We start from the raw sequence: 21,645 nt of genomic DNA on the forward strand, positions 1-21,645 counted from the left end.
ACACACCGGTGTCAATGTGTTCTTTTTTCCATTTCCAGGAGTGTATTTATTCGATGTCCCGTTGCAACCTCCCAGATTTTGTAGGTTTAAATAATTTTTACGCCATATACATAGTTCAATCGGCATCCTACATTGTGTACTATGACGAGCAGAATTTCGTATGAGAAAATTGTTTATGAGTCCCTTAACTGACACCAAATGCCGTAACTCTCATAACTCACGCCACGCCCCTCTTTGCCTCTTTGCAAAGTGTGGAGTGTGGGAGCTCCCACACGTGGTTTATCTCGGCGGTTTGTTGCTCTGCTGTTGTGAGGGCCAAGTTCTCTCCCTCTCTCTCTGTATCTGTATCTGTCTTTCTCTGAGTAGACGTGTGGAGGACAAGTGAGGCACGCCCGCCGCACCGGCCCTTGCGCAACCTCTGGAGACCTCCGAGGCGGAGGCCCGGCGGGCGGCGGACCAGCTGTGCACAGTAAGGGGGCGGGGGGGGGGGGGGGGCGGATGCCGCTAAAAAAATGTTCAAATGTATGTGAAATCTTATGGGACTTAACTGCTAAGGTCATCAGCCTCTAAGCTTACACACTACTTAACCTAAGGACAGACACACACACCCATGCCTGAGGGAGGACTCGAACCTCCGTCGGGATCAGCCGCACAGTCCACGACTGCAGTGCCTGAGACCGCTCTGTTAATCCCGCCTGGCGATGCCGCTCAATTACGTCGGATCCCCTTGCCTAACCACGCACATTAAACGCGGAGTGCCGACTGTCTTAGATACACGAATGCCGTGCATCCTATATCAATAAATAAGCAGTATTTACTACATATCAGACATTAATCCAGTTTTAATTTCCGGATCCGAATAACTGGAAAAAAGAATTGAAGTCCACAAGAAAATAAACAGAGTAGAAGGATATGACACGCAAAATATCAGTAGTTCAGCATCTTTCACAGGACGTAATCACTAACACTTGATAAAAGCGCGAGCACGACGTTTGCTACGGTAAACAGATGTCTCGAGGGAAATGTTTAAGAGTCTCTCACCTGCAGTCGTGCACTGCCAACAGAGTCCCGCGGTAGAGCAACAAAATTAGGAGAGTAGCTCAAAGCGGAGCGATGTACTTGGAGTCTAGCGGCAGCGGCCTGCGAGAGGACGGTGGCTAAGCTAGCTGGTCGTTACGAGTGGCATTCAGTACGTGATGCAACACAGTTTTTTCGCGGCCACTTTGGGCTGAAAAAATGCAAAATTGGCTGTGGAACAGTATGGAATGTTTCCGCTTCAGGCTCTGAGTTTCTGTTAGCGGTAAACCAGAGCATCGCAGATATTCATAGGTACTTGCACAATCTCGACGGACACCTGACAGTGAACAAAAGCACTGGGAGTCGTTGGTCGAGGAGTCTGACATCACTGCATCATGGTCGCGTAAGCCTGCGTGGTGCCTGCCGGCCGCACACAGCTGTGTCCCCTGCAGCGCTCGAACCTCCATTCGAGATGATGCACCGATCACAAACAGACACCTGGCTGCGCGACTGGACGCCTGTGCTGGCAGTGCTGACACACGCGTCCACCAGTCTGGGTTCCTCACCGCCTAACAGGAGACCATAAAGAGGAACGAAGAACTCTTGGGCGTTAAGAGTCTGATTCTACCACTTTCTGTCGAATATCATCACAGGCTATGAAACATGCGTTCATCACCTGTAACTGGAAACTGAAGGGCCATCCATGGAGTGGCGCCACACCACCTCCGAAGAAAAAGCTCAAAGGCGCAGCCTCAGTCGGTGAAGTCGTGGTGACGGTCTTCTGGGACTCTGAAAGGGTTATTCTGTTCGATGTCCTCCCTCATGGTCCAACGAGCTACTCTGAAATGGGTTGTGCTAACCTCAGGAAATCGAGGAAACGATTTCAGCCTGTTAGTCGCCTCAAACTGCAAACGAAATCTCCTTGCCCATGACAACGCAAGTCTGCGCACCTACATCTACATCTACATGATTACTCTCCAATTCACATTTAAGTGCTTGGCAGACGGTTCATCGAGCCACAATCATACTGTCTCCCTACCATTCCACTCCCGAACAGCGCGCGGGAAAAACGAACACCTAAACCTTTCTGTTCGAGCTCTGATTTCTCTTATTTTATTTTGATGATCATTCATACCTATGTAGGTTGGGCTCAACAAACTATTTTCGCATTCGGAAGAGAGATTTGGTGACTGAAATTTCGTAAATAGATCTCGCCGCGACGAAAAACGTCTTTGCTTTAATGACTTCCATCCCAACTCGCGTATCATATCTGCCACACTCTCTCCCCTATTACGTGATAATACAAAATGAGCTGCCCTGTTTTTGCACCCTTTCGATGTCCTCCGTCAATCCCACCTGGTAAGGATCCCACACCGCGCAGCAATATTCTAACAGAGGACGAACGAGTGTAGTGTAAGCTGTCTCTTTAGTGGACTTGTTGCATCTTCTAAGTGTCCTGCCAATGAAACGCAACCTTTGGCTCGCCTTCCCCACAATATTATCTATATGGTCTTTTCAACTGAAGTCGTTCGCAATTATAACCCCCAGGTACTTAATTGAATTGACAGCCTTGAGAATTGTACAATTTATCGAGTTATCGAATTCCAACGGATTTCTTTTGGAACTCATGTGGATCACCTCACACTTTTCGTTATTTAGCGTCAACTGCCACCTGCCACACCATACAGCAATCTTTTCTAAATCGCTTTGCAACTGATACTGGTCTTCGGATGACCTTACTAGACGGTAAATTACAGCATCATCTGCGAACAACCTAAGAGAACTGCTCAGATTGTCACCCACGTCATTTATATAGAGGACTTCCATCTGTTTCGCACAATGAAGGACGCACTCTTCAGCAATCAGTACGTGGATGAGGGGAAGGTAATTGGTGGAGAAAGACGTTGCTTCCGACGTCGACCACTATAATGGTGCCATGCAGGAATACAGGGCCTCCCAGTAAGGTGGAGTAAGACAGTCCCACTGAATGGAAGTTATGTTAAAAATAGGGTTTTGTAGCCGAAAGAGTGCTGAATAATATGTTGTATTGGAATCATAAAAATCTAATCTGCTTTCAGGAAAAAAAAGGCTTGCATTACGTATTGAACGCCCGTCGTATCATCTGTTTAGGTCAGTATCTCAATGAGGAACTGACTTGTGGCTGCTCTGTGGCCAGTTACATTCCGTTTCCTTAGATCCCCTGCCAGCCGACTTGCGTTACTGTCGGAAACCATTGACGTAGTTGCATCCAGTTTTTGTAGAGCCGCTAAAACTACGATGACCATTTCTTCTGCTATCGATACCTCTTCGTATAGGGATGGCAAAGGTAGCAGGTTAAATGACACCATTTGAGAGACTTTACTGGTGTCATATAGATATGATGGAAGCAGAAGAAATGAATTAAAATTTACGAAGCGGTCGGGACTCGAACCCGGGTCTTCCTGCTTATGAGGCGGAAATTTTAATAATTACATCACCACAACACAATGGTCATCATTGCTGCACGAACTACCCAAGCTGAGTGCCCCCCCCCCCCCTCCCCCCCAACACTAACTTCAATTCATATCTTCAGCTTAATTTCCCTTACATTGTCACTACTGCCAGGGAACAGCACCCAGCGTTGGACGTAATGGGAAAGTCTTGTACCATAGGTGATCTTATACATCTTATAATTAAATGTTTCCCTGAGATATCTAAGTCTCTACGTTACCTACGATAATGATCGAAGCAGAAGAAAAGCAAGAAGACCCGGGTTCGAGTCCCGGCCGCTGCGCAAATTTTAATTCATTTCTTCTGCTTCTATCTTTATCGTAGATAACGTAGAGACTTAGATGTCTCTGGGAAACATTTAATTATAAAATCATATAGATATGATTTTATGTATATAGACAGAAAATTTGTACCAAATGCGATAATCGAACCCAGGTCTCCTGCTTGCTAGGCCGGTGCGTTAACGACTAGCAGCCTTGGCACAGCGGTTCGCACACCTGCACGGACTCTCCTGGCACGCCACCCTCCTCCATCCAAATTCTCATTGCCGCCCCACTCTACTTTTAAATTCCCCCCTTATACACGTACAGAATTGCAGAGGCTCTCCATGTTCTGGAATAACGCCTCAGCACTGAACGTAAATGGGGGATCCAGCCTGAAACATAAGGTTAACGCATCTGCCTAGTAAACAGAAAAACCGAGTTACGTTCCCGGCCTTTGTACAAATTTCGACTCGGCGCCTCGCTTTATATACATTAAATCATATCAGCATCAGACCAGCAAAGTCTATGAAATATCGTCTTTTCATTTGTATATGTATCAGCACCAGTGTTTCAGGTTGATGCGGAGGTGCTGTTCCAGAACATGGAAAGCCTCGGCAATCCTGTTCGTGTGTAAGGAGGAATTTAACCGTAGACTAGGGTGGCAGTGAGAATTTGGATCGAGAAAGGAGGCGTACCAGGGTAATCCATCCAGGTGTGTCAACTGATGTGCGCAGGTGGCTGAGTGGAGCCGGCACGGTAGCTCAGCGTGTTCAGTCAGAGGATTAGGTGCCCTACATGTAAAAAAAAAAAAAAAAAAAGAAAAAAAAATCATGAGATCACTCTCCGCTTCAGTCTATATACACAAACAAAAATGTGAGTTATTGCTCCATTTAGCTGGACCCCTAGAAGTAAACAAATTTTTTCCCATTCCTCTTTATAGTTTTACGTTCGGTACTCAGTTGTACAGTTAACATCTTAATATGGTGCAATATGAAATCCTTTGAGAAATAGGTGTAGACTATAGAGAAAGACGGCTAAGATTCAATATGTACTGACACAAAAAGTGAAGCAACCAGAAGGCGTGGTCCGATGTGTATCCAACTTCGTACACACACACACACACACACCATTGGAGTTGAAATTCTCGGTGACACTTCGAACGGTCGTCAGAGTGCTGTAGTGTTGTTTGTGTTTAGAATTGTTGTGACGCCTGGTAGGATATATAACAGGCGTGAACTACATCACATGTTGAGCGATCGTTATGAGGAACACGGAGAAGCCCCGCACTCGTGTGAGCCAGCGCTTACTTCCTTCGCGTGTCTGGGTCAGCAACTGTACTGCGTATGTCCAGTAATCAGCCACGTGTATGGCTTTATCATTTACTGTGATAATGCCTGTCACTGTGCATGCTTATATCCCAATTTTCTCAGGTTTATTCTACACCGTGTGACAACAAGTGTTTAAATGGTTAGCCATAGTGCTCGTCCGAAGAAGGAGGAGTTGGATATAGAGAGGTCGAAGGAGGAGATGGAATAGTAGAAGATCGGCATAAATACATAGCCGGGCAACGCCGGGTACTCAGATAACTTAAAAGGAAAGATAGCAAACGCACGTTACGATACCAAGGCAGGAACGATTCGTCCAAGATTTGCGAGAATGAAAATCGCACCATACCACCGCAGTGCGTGTAGCAAGACATAATCGATAATACCTAGAAAATGTAAAAAAGCTAAAAAATAAAAAAAAGGGAACGTCGCTTTTAGAAAAGCGGGAGACCCGATTGCAATTTATTATCTTTGTTGTGCGTAAGAGATGAGCTGAGGATAATGAGAAACGAGTAAGTCAAACGGCAACAGGTACCAATGCCAATATTCTCATATGACACAGAGCCTCTTGCAAAAAAAAAAAAAAAAAAAAAAAAAAAAAAAAAAAAAAAAAAAGAACGGTGGCACAGCAAAGACAGGCAACTTGAAGACTGAACAAGAGGTCAGAACAAACCAAGTATGAACGGTGTGAAAGAACTGTAGCAAGGAGCAAAAATTAGAAAAAGCGAAGATCTAAATGAAGTGAAGGAAATTTATCTAGATATGAAGTTTACTTTAAGCTGTCGTAGCAGTGCAGACACTTGAAACAGAATGTTATGTATCCAGAATTATTTTTTAAGAAAATATTGTTATTAAGATAAAATATTGACATATCAGTTGCAGCTATTTTTGGCATTGAAACGTGGATCCTGAAGAAAGGAAGAGGAAGGAAATGCAATGTATTTAAATGAGATGCTAGAAAAGGATTTGGTAATAAGGGCAAAGATGAAATATCAAATGATGAGCTGCTAGGAAGGATAAGACAGAAAAGATATGTCGAACACCCTTACCTATAGGAAGGACAGGATAGTGGAGTCCACGTTAATTGCTTGAAAAATAGTTAGCTTTGTGCTGGAAGGCGCAGCAGAAGGGAGAACTATAGGGACAGAGAATGATTAGAATATGTAAATCAGATTGTCGTAGGATGTGAATGTTATACGTATGTGTGAAGTAGAAGATTGACACAAGATCAAGAAATTATTACGGAGAGAGTTACTTGGTTTGTTAACTGTTTCAAAAAACATTGAAGATATAGAAAGAAGGTTTTCAAAAATGACAAACGCAATAAATGGACGCCGTTACCAAACTTTTAAGACATAGAAGCAACTATGTTTCCTTTTCTTTGTAATCTTGCTACAAAGGCAACGTCGTTAGTACGTTTGTACTCGTTTATGAATTAACTGTAGAGGGAATTCAGAATCTTTGATCTGTGACTGAGTTTGGCGCGACCAACTCGAAAGCGTTCATTTGGTACACGGGAAATTGAAGTGGAAATAAACAGAACACGATTATCGTCTTTTAGATGAAAATGGGTACCAAAGTTCTGTATAATATATGTGAGTGTTAACATATCATCATTTCACTAAATGAGATTATTGGACGTAACTCAACACAACAGACTGTAGACAATGCATCCAAGTACGAGACGTGCTCAGTAACCTATGAATACTCGTAGATAGTCACTGATATACGATTTTGCATTTTTATGTCTACATTTGTGTGGCAGTTTCAACACGCGCTGGCTTCATAGAACTATAGAGGTTTGCTCATATTTTAATTGTATTTCGGGTGACCTAAAATGCTGAATGGGCACTCAAAAAAGAAAAGAATGTATAATTACATCACCAAATAATATGTGAATTTTACTCGCTCGCATCTCTGTAATCCGGATAAACTCTGTAATTCCGCTTGCGGTACTCTTCCCTTCGCGATAGTTACCAAGTAGGAGTTACGGTCTTGGCTGATTAAGCTAAATAAATAAGGAAAATAAATATCGATAGAAAAGTTGTTTCATTACATACATTTCCATGCAATTCGATTCGAAGTGATGCAAGATAAATCAAGGTTGACGAAAACTGGAACATACGGCACAGAATGTTCAGTGTTGTTGTTACTAACAAAGAAGAAATATGGTGACGTAATTCCCATGTTTTGTACAGCGGAAAGAAAGACTGCAGGATGCTTGATCATGAAAAAGAATTGTCAGGTAGCGAGAGGTGTCACGGTACATGCAGCAAGACTTAGTTGTGTTTGTTTTGTCAGTAACTGGCAGAACTGAAAATTATGAGGTTCAACAGACCAACCGAACGTCAAGCAGTATGAAGGTGTATGGCGACGGAAGAAACATGCAGAATTATTAAGAGACTGGTGTCTTAGCGTATAATGACTACAGGTGGGATTGCGCAAGCGGATCCCAAATGTGTGGCACGAGCGATCTCGTTGTACAAATACGATACGAACCTAATTTGCTGTGCGTGGCGGCTACACCCTTTAGCCTGTCAAGTCGACTTATGAGGCTATCTTAATAAAGAACACAAGTTGTTGCTGTGGATTCTTGCTACACGCTTGTAAAACACAACGTGAGGCAGCTGATTTTCTAGAGATAATTTTTAAATACGGCAGTTACACTATAATTTCAAAATTTGTTATTGAAGACGTTTAGGCATTAGTTCTAATTACGAAGTTAATATTTTTTGTTTTAGCTCCTCTGATGTGTTGTGAATACATTTCATTTACAGTATCCTATTAAGAACTGTTACGTGTGATGTGAATGCTAAATACATGGCAGTTAATAGTCCAAATAAATACTAACTCCTAAATTTGACATTTGCTGTGTCCAGAGATTGTAATTTGTCTCTTGGCGTTAAAGCGTAACGACTGACCATTCGGGATCCATACTGTCACCTTGACATGCACAAAGAGACAAACTGCATGAATCTGAACGTATGAGGAAAAAGAAACTGTTTTGTTTAGTTACGAAAAGTAGTTGCTGAACTTAAACAATTTTCTTTCAAAAATTTGTTGATGTCATTCAGTATCCGGCCTCTACACTCATTAGAAATCCAGTTCTAGAGATACTTGCAGAACTGTTTTGGAGAGATAATGGTTCTGCCTGCAACAACAAATTTTGAGAGTAACTGCTGTATTTTTCAAAAGATCGGGGGAATGGTAATGTCAACCTGTTGCAAACGGAACGAATGATGTGTGAACTGATTGTCGTCAGATCTTAATACTAAACTTATCTCTGTAACAGTCGGACACAGAAGACTAAAGGTATCGCAGGCCGCTGTGGCCGAGCGGTTCTAGGCGCTTCAGTCCGGAACCGAGCGACACTTCGGTCGCAGGTTCGAATCCTGCCTCGGGTATGGATGTGTGTGATGTCCTTAGGTTAGATAGATTTAAGTAGTTCTAAGTTCTAGGGGACTGATCACTTCAGATGTTGAGTCCCAAGTGCTGAGAGCCATTTTGAACTAAAGATATCGACTCTGTTGACTGTGAGAACTCTACTAATACTGCACCCCTTCTAAGAGGTCGTGTTGGCTCTGAGTTTTTTCACGTGCCATCGTGTCAAAGGTTTACCGTGAATACCTTTTGCGGCCAGAGTCAACGTCTGTGGGTAACAGCATGTTGGATGGGGGTCATTGTCGACTATCGTGACTTGTAACAACGGATAAGCTACACTCAGTGCAGCAAATCACGCGCCGTTTCATTGCTTGGCTATAACAGCTAGTAAAAAGAAGGAAATCTGGGGTTTAGCGTCCTGTCGAGACGAGGTCATTGGATATCAAGCAGCAGATGGATTGTGGAGGGATGGGAAAGTAAATCGGCTGTATCCTTTTGAATGAAACCATTTCTTCATTTGCCTTATGCGAAATTAGAGAAATTGTGGAAAACGTACATGAGATGGCTGGAGCGTTCCTGAACTGTCTTCCTGCCGAATGAGAGTCCAGAGTCAGCTCATTCGGCAAGAGGAGATGACGTCGCTGTCCACTGCCACAGCCGGCCGGAGTGGCCGTGCGGTTCTAGGCGCTCCAGTCCGGAGCCGCGCTGCTGCTACGGTCGCAGGTTCGAATCCTGCCTCGGGCATGGTTGTATGTGATGTCCTTAGGTTAGTTAGGTTTAAGTAGTTCTAAGTTCTAGGGGACTGATGACCACAGCAGTTGAGTCCCATAGTGCTCAGAGCCATTTGAACCATTTTGAACCCACTGCCACAGACAAAGACGTATGTTGGTCTGTGCCACTGCGCATCGCTAGGGGCGGAGATCAGCGTGGCCGTCGATGATAGGGTACGAGCACATGTGGCGACTCATCTCACTTGCAAACAAACAACGTTGAGGCAAGTGGTGGAGGTATCATCGTTCGAGGGACGTTTGCATTGGATTTTGTGGCGCTAACATCCACATCTTGAAGATGAAGACGTGGCCTTCTTGAAGAAAAGGCTTTTAGCGCCACAAACCCGCTGGTGGTACAGTAATAAAGGACCAAGTACAGCTCAAGCGAATATTAATGCCCAAGATAAACTCCATGGGACTCTAGGATGGAAAAGTAGGTAAGACTTCCACATCCCGGTAGCTCGAAAAAGCAGGATAATTATACATAACTGAGCGTTCAAGAAGCGTAACTAAATGAGTTAAACGTAAGATCCTCAGAAGACGGACTACGCCATTGACTGAACAAAACTTGCATTCTTCAAACAGAGTGAGAGGGACCGAGTCAGCACCAGATGAGAGAATCCATTACAGTTAAAGTTCTCTCCGTAACTTCCACAACCCCCAAACTGCACGTGGAGAGGAGATTTGATGCTGCTGCCAATCTGGCGAACGAATATGTTCTCTCTTCTACATGCAGTAAACAGCAAAAACCTCCAAATCGAACCGTGCAGGAAATATAATTACGATTCATGAGGTCGGTACAGCTTTGAAACAGTCTCTGTACACTGGTCAGCACTGTCCACATTGCGTCTGATGATAGGCGCTGTACTTTGGATTGGACAGTCTGTAATTTTGGAGCGAAGCAACGAACTTCCAGTTGTAAGTAGGCTGTTTATGTTTTCTTATTGCCAACGTTACGTAGCGCTGTGTATGAAAATCACTGGCTGTGCTGTGTGCAGTCTGTGGCTAGTTTGCATTGTTGTCTGCCATTGTAGTGTTGGGCAGCTGGATGTGAACAGCGCGTAGTGTTGCACAGTTGGAGGTGAGCCGCCAGCAGTGGTGGATGTGGGGAGAGAAATGGCGGAGTTTTGAAATTTGTAAGACTGGATGTCATGAACTGCTATGTATATTACGATTTTTCAACACTATTAAGGTAAATACATTGTTTGTTCTCTATTAAAATTTTTCATTTGCTAACTATGCCTATCAGTAGTTAGTGCCTTCTGTAGTTTGAATCTTTTATTTAGCTGGCAGTAGTGGCGCTAGCTGTATTGCAGTAGTTCGAGTAACCAAGATTTTTGTGAGGTAAGTGATTTGTGAAACGTATAGGTTAATTCTTTTGTAGGGATTATTGAAAGTCAGATTGCGTTGCGCTAAAAATATTGTGTGTCAGTTTAAGCACAGTCTTATATAATTTTTCCAAGGGGACGTTTCATATGGCGACCCTGCCAGGATACCTCACTGGAATCTTCTGATTTTGTTCTTGTAGTTTGTGTAATTAGTGTAGCTATTGTTTATTGCTAGCACGTAATCATAGAGAGAATTTCCTTTGTAGTTGTAGTTTTCATACTTGTACAGTAAAACAGTTGTGGCATGCATGTAGATTTGCACCAAGTATATCGCAACTGCGCTTGCAATTAACGAGATATTATTTTCAATGCTATATTAATGTGTTTTCTTATTTTGCTCTTCAAATTGTGCTTTTCTGTCTTGTCATGTGAAATATTGTGACAATAATGGCGTGTGAAAAACGTAATACTAGGCTCCAGAGTAAACTGAGAAATGACAGTGAAGACGAAAGCAGTGTGTTTGCGCCACCGTGTAATGAATTAACTAATGTTCAAAGTAGTAATTTGGTAATTGTACATAGGGAAATGGAGCAGGCTGCAAATAATGGTGTAGGCAGTGAAACTATTAATGAACAGGGAAGCATTATCGATCGTTCGGTCGGCAACAGCTTGCCTCAGGAATCCGAAATGACAGGACACGATCTTGCAAATACTGTAGATTCAGGTTTTGCGTCCTCGCCGTTTTCTCAAATAAGCCAAGACACATTTTCTGCTTTTCAAAACGCGAATATTGGCGGTTCAAATGCATTGCCGAATAGCACTGAGGAACATGTTTCAGACACCAGTGCATTGTTATTATAATGAATGGAACAAATGGGACAAAAGCTTCAAAAGTTAGACACAATGGAACAAAATCTTCAATAGTTAGACACAATGGAACAACACCAGGGACAAACACAGCAACAGTTAGACACAATGGAACAAAATCAGAGACCAACACAGCAAAAGCTTCAAAAGTTAGACACCACACTTGAACAAACACGTGAAGATTTAACTACTGGGTTACGTAACATTGAATCGAAATGTCAAAAAGTCTGTAATGACGTAATAACATAAATTTGAGAGCATTTTCAACCTATTTTTCGCGGCATGAAAATGCATTACAGAATCACGAAGCAGCCATAAAAGAACTGCAAACCATTGTTCATGAAAATCATGAGACCTTGTGGGCTAAAATTGACTCAGTTGCATCTACCGATTCGGTTACACTACTTGCAAAAACTCAGGAAAACTTAAAGAACACAGTAGATACGATTTCAACACAAATGGACACTCTGAAACTTGGTTCAGAAAAACACACTGAGGAAATAAGTACACTTTCGGAGAAAGTAGCCGAACTTTCGGATCAGTTCACTAACTTATCTGCAAAGGTGGATGAAGATCTGAATGACACAAGATCTGTAGCCATCACTGACACAGAAGAGTCTCAGCAAATTAAGAAATTCAAACAAAATCAGAATCAAATTAATACGCAATACAAAAGAGAAATCCTGGAAGTACAAAAATTACATATTTCAGAGGACACTCGCGCTCCAACACGGGAAGAGGAACTTAGAAATACGAAAAAGTCACAAAATAATAACACAGGGCATTTCGGAAATTATGAAAGAAATTGGGAAGGTGCACCGAATTTTGAGATGGAACCGCCGACACGACGTAACAATGACCGACACGCGACTCGCCGACATGATGATTTTGACTATAAGCTGTTCATTACTACACGTAAATTCAAAACATTTAAGAATTCTGGCAACGACATTCATCCACAAGCGTGGCTCCATCAATTCTCTCATTGTTTTCCTCCCAACTGGTCATTAGAGCACAGATTAGAATTTATGTGTGGCTACTTAGAGAATGAACCAGCTGAAAGAATGCGATCGGTCATTCACGATTGTCACAGTGAAGGAGAATCTTACCATGCCTTCCTCTCAGCATATTGGTCTCAAGCTACACAAGACCGAGTAAAACATAGCATCATAATGATGAAACGTTTCGAACAATCTGAATTTTCCAGTCTTATGAAATATTTTGAAGACATGTTGCATAAGAATCAGTATCTTTCAAACCCATACAGCCCCTCAGAACTCATCCGCATTTGCTTAATCAAATTGCCTGAATATTTACGACATATTATTTTGGCAGGACGTTGCAAAGACGACATTGAAGCTTTTCAGCGACTCTTACAAGAATTAGAAATTGACACTGACAATCGCGGAACGCGAAAACAGGTCCACAACAATTACAGGTCACATCCGTCGCAAATCCGCGATGAAAGAAATATTAACTGGACACGACAAGGCCATTCTTAGAACGTAAATCGTGACCAAAACAGACACCACCCGGATGACAACCACTGGCAGAGTAATAGTTACAGAGAAAGATCGCATTTCCGTAGTAATGAATATGACAGAGACAATCATAGAAACAGACAATTTGGCAACCAGAGCTATTATTATCACGGGAGACAGAATAACTTCAGACGCAACGGTCCACCGAGCAGTGATAATTCAGGGAGAAATTCTCCACCACTTAACGGACAAGAAAGAAACTACAGGAACTACCGACATGACGACAGACGATATAATCATAACGACAGACCTGAATTTCATCAGAACTGGCGGGATTGAAACAGGGCTGTTTTAAAGTTAACTATCCAGTCAAGAACCAAGAGAACTTATTTAAACAGAAATTACGAATGCATTGTTATTGTGAACAGACGTCAGGATTCGAACCTGCGACCGTAGCAGTCGCACGGTTCCGGACTGCGCGCCTAGAACCGCGAGACCACCGCGGCCGGCAGCATGACAAGAGTCAGCACTGTCTTTCCGTTGGAAGGACAACACTACTTCTTCGAGACTGCATGGAAATCCACTACTTTCGTGTGCATTGTCTTTTACTGCTCAGACTTTGAGAAAAGAAACGGCAGTTTTACTGTGATGAATGATCAGGACTGTCTTTATGGACTGTGAAAAAATTTTAGCTTTTGACCAACATTGTATTAATAAGAGTGTGCATTTGATGCCTTTCTTACTGTAATTATGAAAAAATTTTTCAAATCTGTATTGGCCAGTGCCCAAAACGATTTGTAAACTATTTTGTGGGGAGCATGGGGGCTATGTAAGTAGGCTGTTTATGTTTTCTTATTGGCAACGTTACGTAGCGCTCTGTATGAAAATCACTGGCTGTGCTGTGTGCAGTCTGTGGCTAGTTTGCGTTGTTGTCTGCCATTGTAGTGTTGGGCAGCTGGACGTGAAAAGCGCATAGCGTTGCGCAGTTGGAGGTGAGCCGCCAGCAGTGGTGGATGTGGGGAGAGAAATGGCGGAGTTTTGAAATTTGAAAGACTGGATGTCATGAACTGCTATGTATATTATGATTTTTTAACACTATTAAGGTAAATACATTGTGTGTTCTCTATTAAATTCTTTCATTTGCTAACTATGCCTATCAGTAGTCAGTGCCTTCTGTAGTTCGAATCTTTTATTTAGCTGGCAGTAGTGGCGCTAGCTGTATTGCAGTAGTTCGAGTAACCAAGATTTTTGTGAGGTAAGTGATTTGTGAAACGTATAGGTTAATGTTAGTCAGGGCCATTCTTTTGTAGGGATTTTTGAAAGTCAGATTGCGTTGCGCTAAAAATACTGTGTGTCAGTTTAAGCACAGTCTTGTATAATTTTTCTAAGGGGCGTTTCACAGTGTCGGTGGGAGGCTCCTCTTTGACGTGCAGACAGCAATGCCAACTGCAGCCCGCGATCACCCTAAGCGGAGAGCTTTGGCCACCATCGGTGCCATGCCGCTATGGCAGATGAATTAGTGCCAGGAAGTGTCCACGATAAACACTTCGGAAGTCGGGGCCACTTCCGCGAAAACTGGCTGCCACCCAGAGGGCGTTCGTTCACTCCTTCCGAGACACCGTAAAAAGCCTTCTGCAGACCCCACGGGAGAGCCAAGCTCTACATACTCACTCCCTTCTGGCGAGAAATCGAATACTTTCCAATACCAGCAAAATGTACCAAGCTCACACAATTTACTGTCGCGTTAATCGTAAAGGAACTGAAAGAAAATCGAAAGCAATATTTGACAGTCGTGTTACGTCTCAAGTAAAACTCTGTACTACCTTATGACTCTAAGACAGTGCTGGAATGGCGTGAGCAACATCCAGCGGACATGGGGTCTCTGTATGGCCTCACAGCTCACCTGATCTCAAACCCACTGAACACGTCTGTGACGTCATTGAGCGACACTTGGCGTCCTGGAATAATCCATCAGTACCGATGGGTGGTGGAAGGTGGTTGAGTGTCATGGACGAGGCGGCTTTCCGGCACTTACTGCTTTCGGTGACATCAGAAGTTGTACGGCTTTGACTTTTTTTGTCAGCGGGTGTACCGTGAGGGACCCTGATAATATTTCATCGTATCTCGCAGATGGGTGTTACAGTAACGTGTAAGTACTGCTGAAAGATAATTCAGTTGACCGTAATGTATTTAAAATCGAATTTCCTTCAACAAATCACAGAATATTTTCATCCCATTACCTAATGTAAAGCGTCTAAGTTACGTCAGGCACTATAACCAATACAATTAAAATATGATAGACACTTTGTAATATGTAAATCTTGAAATAGGAAGAACTACAGTTCTGAAAATTTGACGTGAGATGTTACATTTATATTCACTGTCGAAAAAAAATAATCGCAAAAGTAAGAAGGAGTTGTGCGACATAAACGAAAGGTGGCGGGGGGCGGGGGGGGATTCTACATCTGAAAGCAGTTGTTTATTCAAATTTCACGCCGGTTACTAGCTCCAGTACGAGGGGAAGGCTAGCCAAAGACTGCGTTTTATTTGCAGGACACTTAGAAAATGTAACAGACCTACTAAGGAGACTGCCTGCACTGCGCTTGTCCGTCCTCTTATAGAACACTGCTTCGAGGTGTGGGATCCTTACCAGGTAGGACTGACGGAGTACATCGAAAAAGTTCAAAGAAAGGCAGCACGTTTAGTATTATCGCCAAATATGGGAGAGAGTGTCACATAAATGATAAAGGATTCGGGCTGGAAATCATTAACAGAAAGGCGTTTTCCGTTGCGAGGGAATCTTCTCATGAAATTCCAATCACCAACTTTCTCCACCGAATGCGAAAATATTTTGTTGACACCGACCTACACAGGGAGAAATGATCAACACGATAAAATAAGGGAAATCTGAGCTCGTACGGAAAGATATAGGTGTTTATTCTTTCAGCGCGCTATACGAGATTGGAATAATAGAGAATTGTGAATGTGGTTCAAAAATGGTTCAAATGGCTCTGAGCACTATGGGACTCAACTGCTGTGGTCATCAGTCCCCTAGAACTTAGAACTACTTAAACCTAACTAACCTAAGGACATCACACACACCCATGCCCGAGGCAGGATTCGAACCTGCGACCGTAGCAGCAGCGCGGCTCCGGACTGGAGCGCCTAGAACCGCACGGCCACCGCGGCCGGCTGAATGTGGTATGAACCCTCTGCCAGGCACTTAAATGTGATTTGCAGAGTATCCATGCAGATGTAGATGCAAATCAGGTTTGCTTCAAATACAGGCTGTAACAGTCGTGAGCGATACTTACCTCAGAGACTGGACGTGGTGAGTTGACGTCAGTTAAGAATGCCTTTAAGGCGACAAAGACGCCATTACCAACACATCACTGAGTTTGAACGAGGTCGTGTAACAGGATTACGAGAAGCTGGATCTTCCTTCTGCGATATTGCAGAAAGGCTTAGCTACCGTACATGATTGTTGGCAGCAGTGGTCATTAGAATGCACGATCAATAGAAGACGGAGCATGGCACGGCGACAGCTCCGAGACAGATGCTCTGTAGCGTGCACTGCACTCATGATGATGATGATGATGTTTGGTTTGTGGGGCCCTCAACTGTGCGGTAATCATCGCCCATACAAATTCCAAATTTCTTCACAGTCCAATTTTTTTCAAGTCCAATCTAGCCACTCTCAAGAATGATGAGGATGATGATGATGATGAAATAATGAGGACAGCACAAACACCCAGTCCCCGGGCAGAGAAAATCCCCAACCGGGCCGGGAATCGAACCCGGCATCCTGTGATCCAGAGGTAGGAACGCTAGCCACTAGATCACGAGCTGCATTCCACGGACCGCAAACCACGACCCTGTGTTGGTTAGAAAGAGGCCAGCTGAGGGCCGGCGAGCTACGTTGAAGCTGCACCTGGAGTTATGGTCTGGGGTGCGATGTCGGGTGACAGCAGAAGCACTCTCCTGGTTGCCCCATGCATCCCAACTGAGAATTTGAACGTCAGTCTGGTGATTCGACCTCTTGTGCTGCCATTCGTAAACAGCATTCCAAGAGGAGATTCGCAACAGGTTAATGTTAGCCCACATACCGCTGTTGTAACCCAACTTGCTCTACAGTGTGTCGACATGTTGCCTCAGCCCGCTCGATCACCAGATCTCTCTCAGATCGAGCACAAATGGGGCATTATCGGACTACAACTCCAGCGCCATCCATGAACAGCATTAACCGTCCCTGTACTGACCGACCCCTTGAAACAGGTATGGAACTCCATCCCACAAACTGACATCCGGCATTCCACAAATTTCATTACTCTACTTTAAGTTTTTATGTTGGTATTGCAACTTTTTTCGTCAGACTGTCTTTTTGTTGAATCTGAACATGCTAAACTGTGTTATCGTTTCTGGCAACTACCATACGCGAAAAACCTTTTAAACTTGAAAACATTACACATAAATAATTTACTTCTTCCGAGCTGAGCAAATGAAATAAGGTTTACATGCCGACACCACTTTTCCCAATCTTTATGATTTATAAAACGTAACAAAAATGTCTGATTTGTATTTGATGCTTAACGCACGGGTAGCCAAAAGAAGTACAGTCCCGTTGTGCGTTAGCTGCAATACAAAAGTCATCAACTGCCGCACTTAATCTCCAGAGTGATGTAACGCAGTATGGCACCTGGACAATTCAGGCAACGTGACGTCACAGTAACGTCCTGCCAGTAACCGCTGCAATAGTTTAAACTGGTGTGATCAGTATTTATTATCCTCACTCATTTTGAAGCTTCCGCTCAATATGTCTCTTATTCAGAGATGATCCCTATGGTGCGACATGGCATCATAGGTAAGATATTTTGGTTGGAAAACTGGCCTAACAGGCGTGTTCCCAGTTTTCATCGTCCGAAGCCTTATGTCTTTTCCTTAAAAATAGTGTGGAACAAAACATAATTTACAAAATTGTTGAGGCTTTCGTGGCCACTTGTTGACAAACTGCCTATTGGCTTCTGTCTCGGGTTCTTCGGCCGACGTTCATCTAATGATATTTCTGACGTTTCGCCAGCACGAGTGGCTGGCATTGTCAAAGCTTCACCCTCCATTGCCGGCAATGGAGGGTGAAGCTTTGACAATGCCAGCCACTCGTGCTGGCGAAACGTCAGAAATATCATTAGATGAACGTCGGCCGAAGAACCCGAGACAGAAGCCAATAGGCAGTTTGAAAACATAATTTGCTTGAACCAATTCGCTCGTCAATGGTATGCTAATAATACATATTTATACTGTGATTTTTAAAAGAAAATTGTCCACTAATTCGATGTCGGCATATTAAAAAGTTACAAAAATTCGAAGATATATAAAAGTTATTTCAAGTTTCTGAGTCACTTCTTCTTACAGTATTGTAATTATTTAATACTACTTCTTTTGAATTTCCTTGTTTTTCTGCCCTGCTATATGTCGAGTAGTTCATAGTTGCAAGTTTGCAAGATTCCAAAGTTTTGGCCTCGCATAAGAAATCCTATTTAAATCCCCATTTGAATGTGTGTGTTAAATCTTATGGGACTTAACGGCTAAGGTTATCAGTCCCTAAGCTTACACACTACTTAACCTAAACTATCCTAAGGACAAACACACTCACCCATGCCCGAGGGAGGACTCGAACCTCCGCCGGCACCAGCCGCACAGTCCATGACTGCAGCACCTCAGACCGTGCGGCTAATCCCGCGCGGCAAATCCCCATTTGAAGAACATCAAGGTAGTTGCTAATCAGCACCCATTACCCGGCTCTATATGCTGTCTGGAATGATCTTGTGGTAGTAGTATCGTTACGTGATACATCTCATGCTGATCGCAGACCACCATATTCAGCTTCCCAAATGCAATCCTCCCCTCAAAGACTTCGATAAGTTTTGCAAGAATTTACGGTGGTCAGAATGGGTACATTGCCAAAGCGGTAAAGATGATGGAAACGTTTTTATCCAGCATCCTTTATCATTTACAGTATTTACCACTTAATTAACAAATTCTGCGTTTCCTGAGGGGATTCTTTCATTCTCGCTTCATATGTCTGTGCTTCAAATTACTACATATTGTGGCCGTAATCAGTTTTTCTCAGATGTGAATATGGTAGTAAATGCAATTTGCGGCCGTTTATTGTTATGTCAGCGATCAATACTGGGAAGAAGAATCGTTTTTGAGCCGTGATAAGTGTTCGTTTTCATTAGGCACTCCTCCTTTCGCTTTTGCTATTCTGCGTGCAACACATCTGAATGTATATTTAATACTGGTTGCTAGCTGTTTATCACGTACAAGAACACTCTAGTTCACAAAAGAAACCACACACCCTGAAAACCATATTCTAAGTCGACTAAAATTCACAACGAGTTAAGTACGTGATTTTATTCCGGAGTGACCCCCCACATTCCGTACGGTTCTAGGCGCTTCAGTCTGGAACCGCGTGACAGCTACTGTCGCCGGTTCGATTCTTGCCTCGGGCATGGATGTGTGTGATGTCATTAGGTTAGTTAGGTTTAAGTAGTTCTAAGTTCTAGGGGACTGATGACCACAGATGTTAAGTCCCATAGTGCTCAGAGCCATTTGAACCATTTTTTTTTTTTGACCCACCACATTAACTGTCAGAATTGGCGCTGAATGTGGAGTCGAGATGGAAGCTATAAACGTGTCGTGTAACTAGCGCTGTAAACACCTCTGGGTACGTCTCCCCGTGTTATCTGACGCCGTAAGGAGCACACCCATCGACATGTGGGGCCACTGAACCGAGGGCAAGGACGATCATTTGTGCGAAAAGCAGCGGAAATGGACTGTTGAGGCGGAGCAATTGTAAAGCGTAATTCAGTACGGACCAGTACGTGACGAACACAATTTGATCAAGATACGGCATCGACACTAGCTACCGTCAGCGAGAACAAGCGTATGTTACCAGCGACAGATGCTTGCTCCTTCCAGACACGGGAAATCCAGACTGACATGTCCCAAAAGAGCATCCTTCTGGCGCTGAACCACAACTTTTTCATCACCTATGTATTCCTGCACACTGTATTTACTCATATTGGTGTTCGTAAGTACACTACTGGCCATTAAAATTGCTACACCACGAAGATGACGTGCTACAGACGGGAAATTTAACCGAGAGGATGAAGATGCTGTGATATGCAAATGATTAGCTTTTCAGAGCATTCACAAAAGGTTGGCGCCGGTGGCGACACCTACAACGTGCTGACATGAGGGAAGTTTCCAACCGATTTCTCATACACAAACAGCAGTTGACCGGCGTTGCCTGGTGAAACGTTGTTGTAATGCCTCGTGTAAGGAGGAGAAATGCGTACCATCACGTTTCCGACTTTGATAAAGGTCGGATTGTAGCTTATCGCGATTTAGGTTTATCGTATCGTGACATTAGTGCTCGCGTTGGTCGAGATCCAATGACTGTTAGCAGAATATGGAATCGGTGGGCTCAGGGGGTAATACGGAACGCCGTGCTGGATCCCAACAGCCTCAGTCTCGTATCACTAGCAGTCGAGATGACAGGCATCTTATCCGCATGGCTGTAACGGATCGTGCAGCCACGTCTCGATCCCTGAGTCAACAGATGGGGAGTTTTGGAAGGCAACAACCATCTGCAGGAACTGTTCGACGACGTTTGCAGCAGTATGGACTATCAGCTCGGAGACGATGGCTGCGGTTACCCTTGACACTGCATCACAGACAGGAGCGCCTGCGATGGTGTACTCAACGACGAACCTGGGTGCACGAATGGCAAAACTTCATTTTTTCGGATGAATCCAGGTTCTGTTTACAGCATCATGATGGTCGCATCCGTGTTTGTCGACATCGCGGTGAACGCACATTGGAAGCGTGTATTCGTCATCGCCATACTAGCGTATCACCCGGCGTGATGGTATGGGGTGCCACTGGTTACACGTCTCGGTCACCTCTTCTTCGCATTGACGGCACTTTGAACAATGGATGTTACATTTCAGATGTGTTACGACCCGTGGCTCTACCCTTCATTTGATCCCTCCGAAACCCTATATTTCAGCGAGATAACGCACGACCGCATGTTGCAGGTCCTGTACGGGCCTTTCTGCATACAGAAAATGTTCGACTGCTGCCCTGGCCAGCACATTCTCCAGATCTCTCACCAACTGAAAACGTCTGGTCAATGGTGGCCGAGCAACTGGTTCGTCACAGTACGCCAGTCACTACTCTTGATGAACTGTGGTATCGTGCTGAAGCTGCATGGGCAGCTGTACCTGTACACGCCATCCAAGCTCTGTTTGACTCAATGCCCAGGCGTATCAAGGCCGTTATTACAGCCAGAGGTGGTTGTTCTGGGTACTAATTTCTCAAGATCTATGCACCCAAATTTCGTGAAAATGTAATCACATGTCAGTTCTAGTATAATATATCTGTCCAATGAATACCCGTTTATCATCTGCTTTTCTTCTTGGTGTAGCAATTTTAATGGCCAGTAGTGTGCAATAGGGCGACTATTACAAACAAGGCAGATCTTATTTTTTTGTTATTTGTCCCTCAATAAATATTACAACGAACTGCACTACTTTACTTTTCACGAATCGGTTCGCTTCTTTCCCTGTGATGAATGAAATTATTCTGCCCAGTTTGAAGCTAAATGAAAATGAGAATTTTTAACATATTCTTAATTCTGTTTACCCTTGCTCATAACATAG

This window comes from Schistocerca nitens, chromosome 2, assembly GCF_023898315.1.
Source record: "Schistocerca nitens isolate TAMUIC-IGC-003100 chromosome 2, iqSchNite1.1, whole genome shotgun sequence".
NCBI lineage: Eukaryota > Metazoa > Arthropoda > Insecta > Orthoptera > Acrididae > Schistocerca > Schistocerca nitens.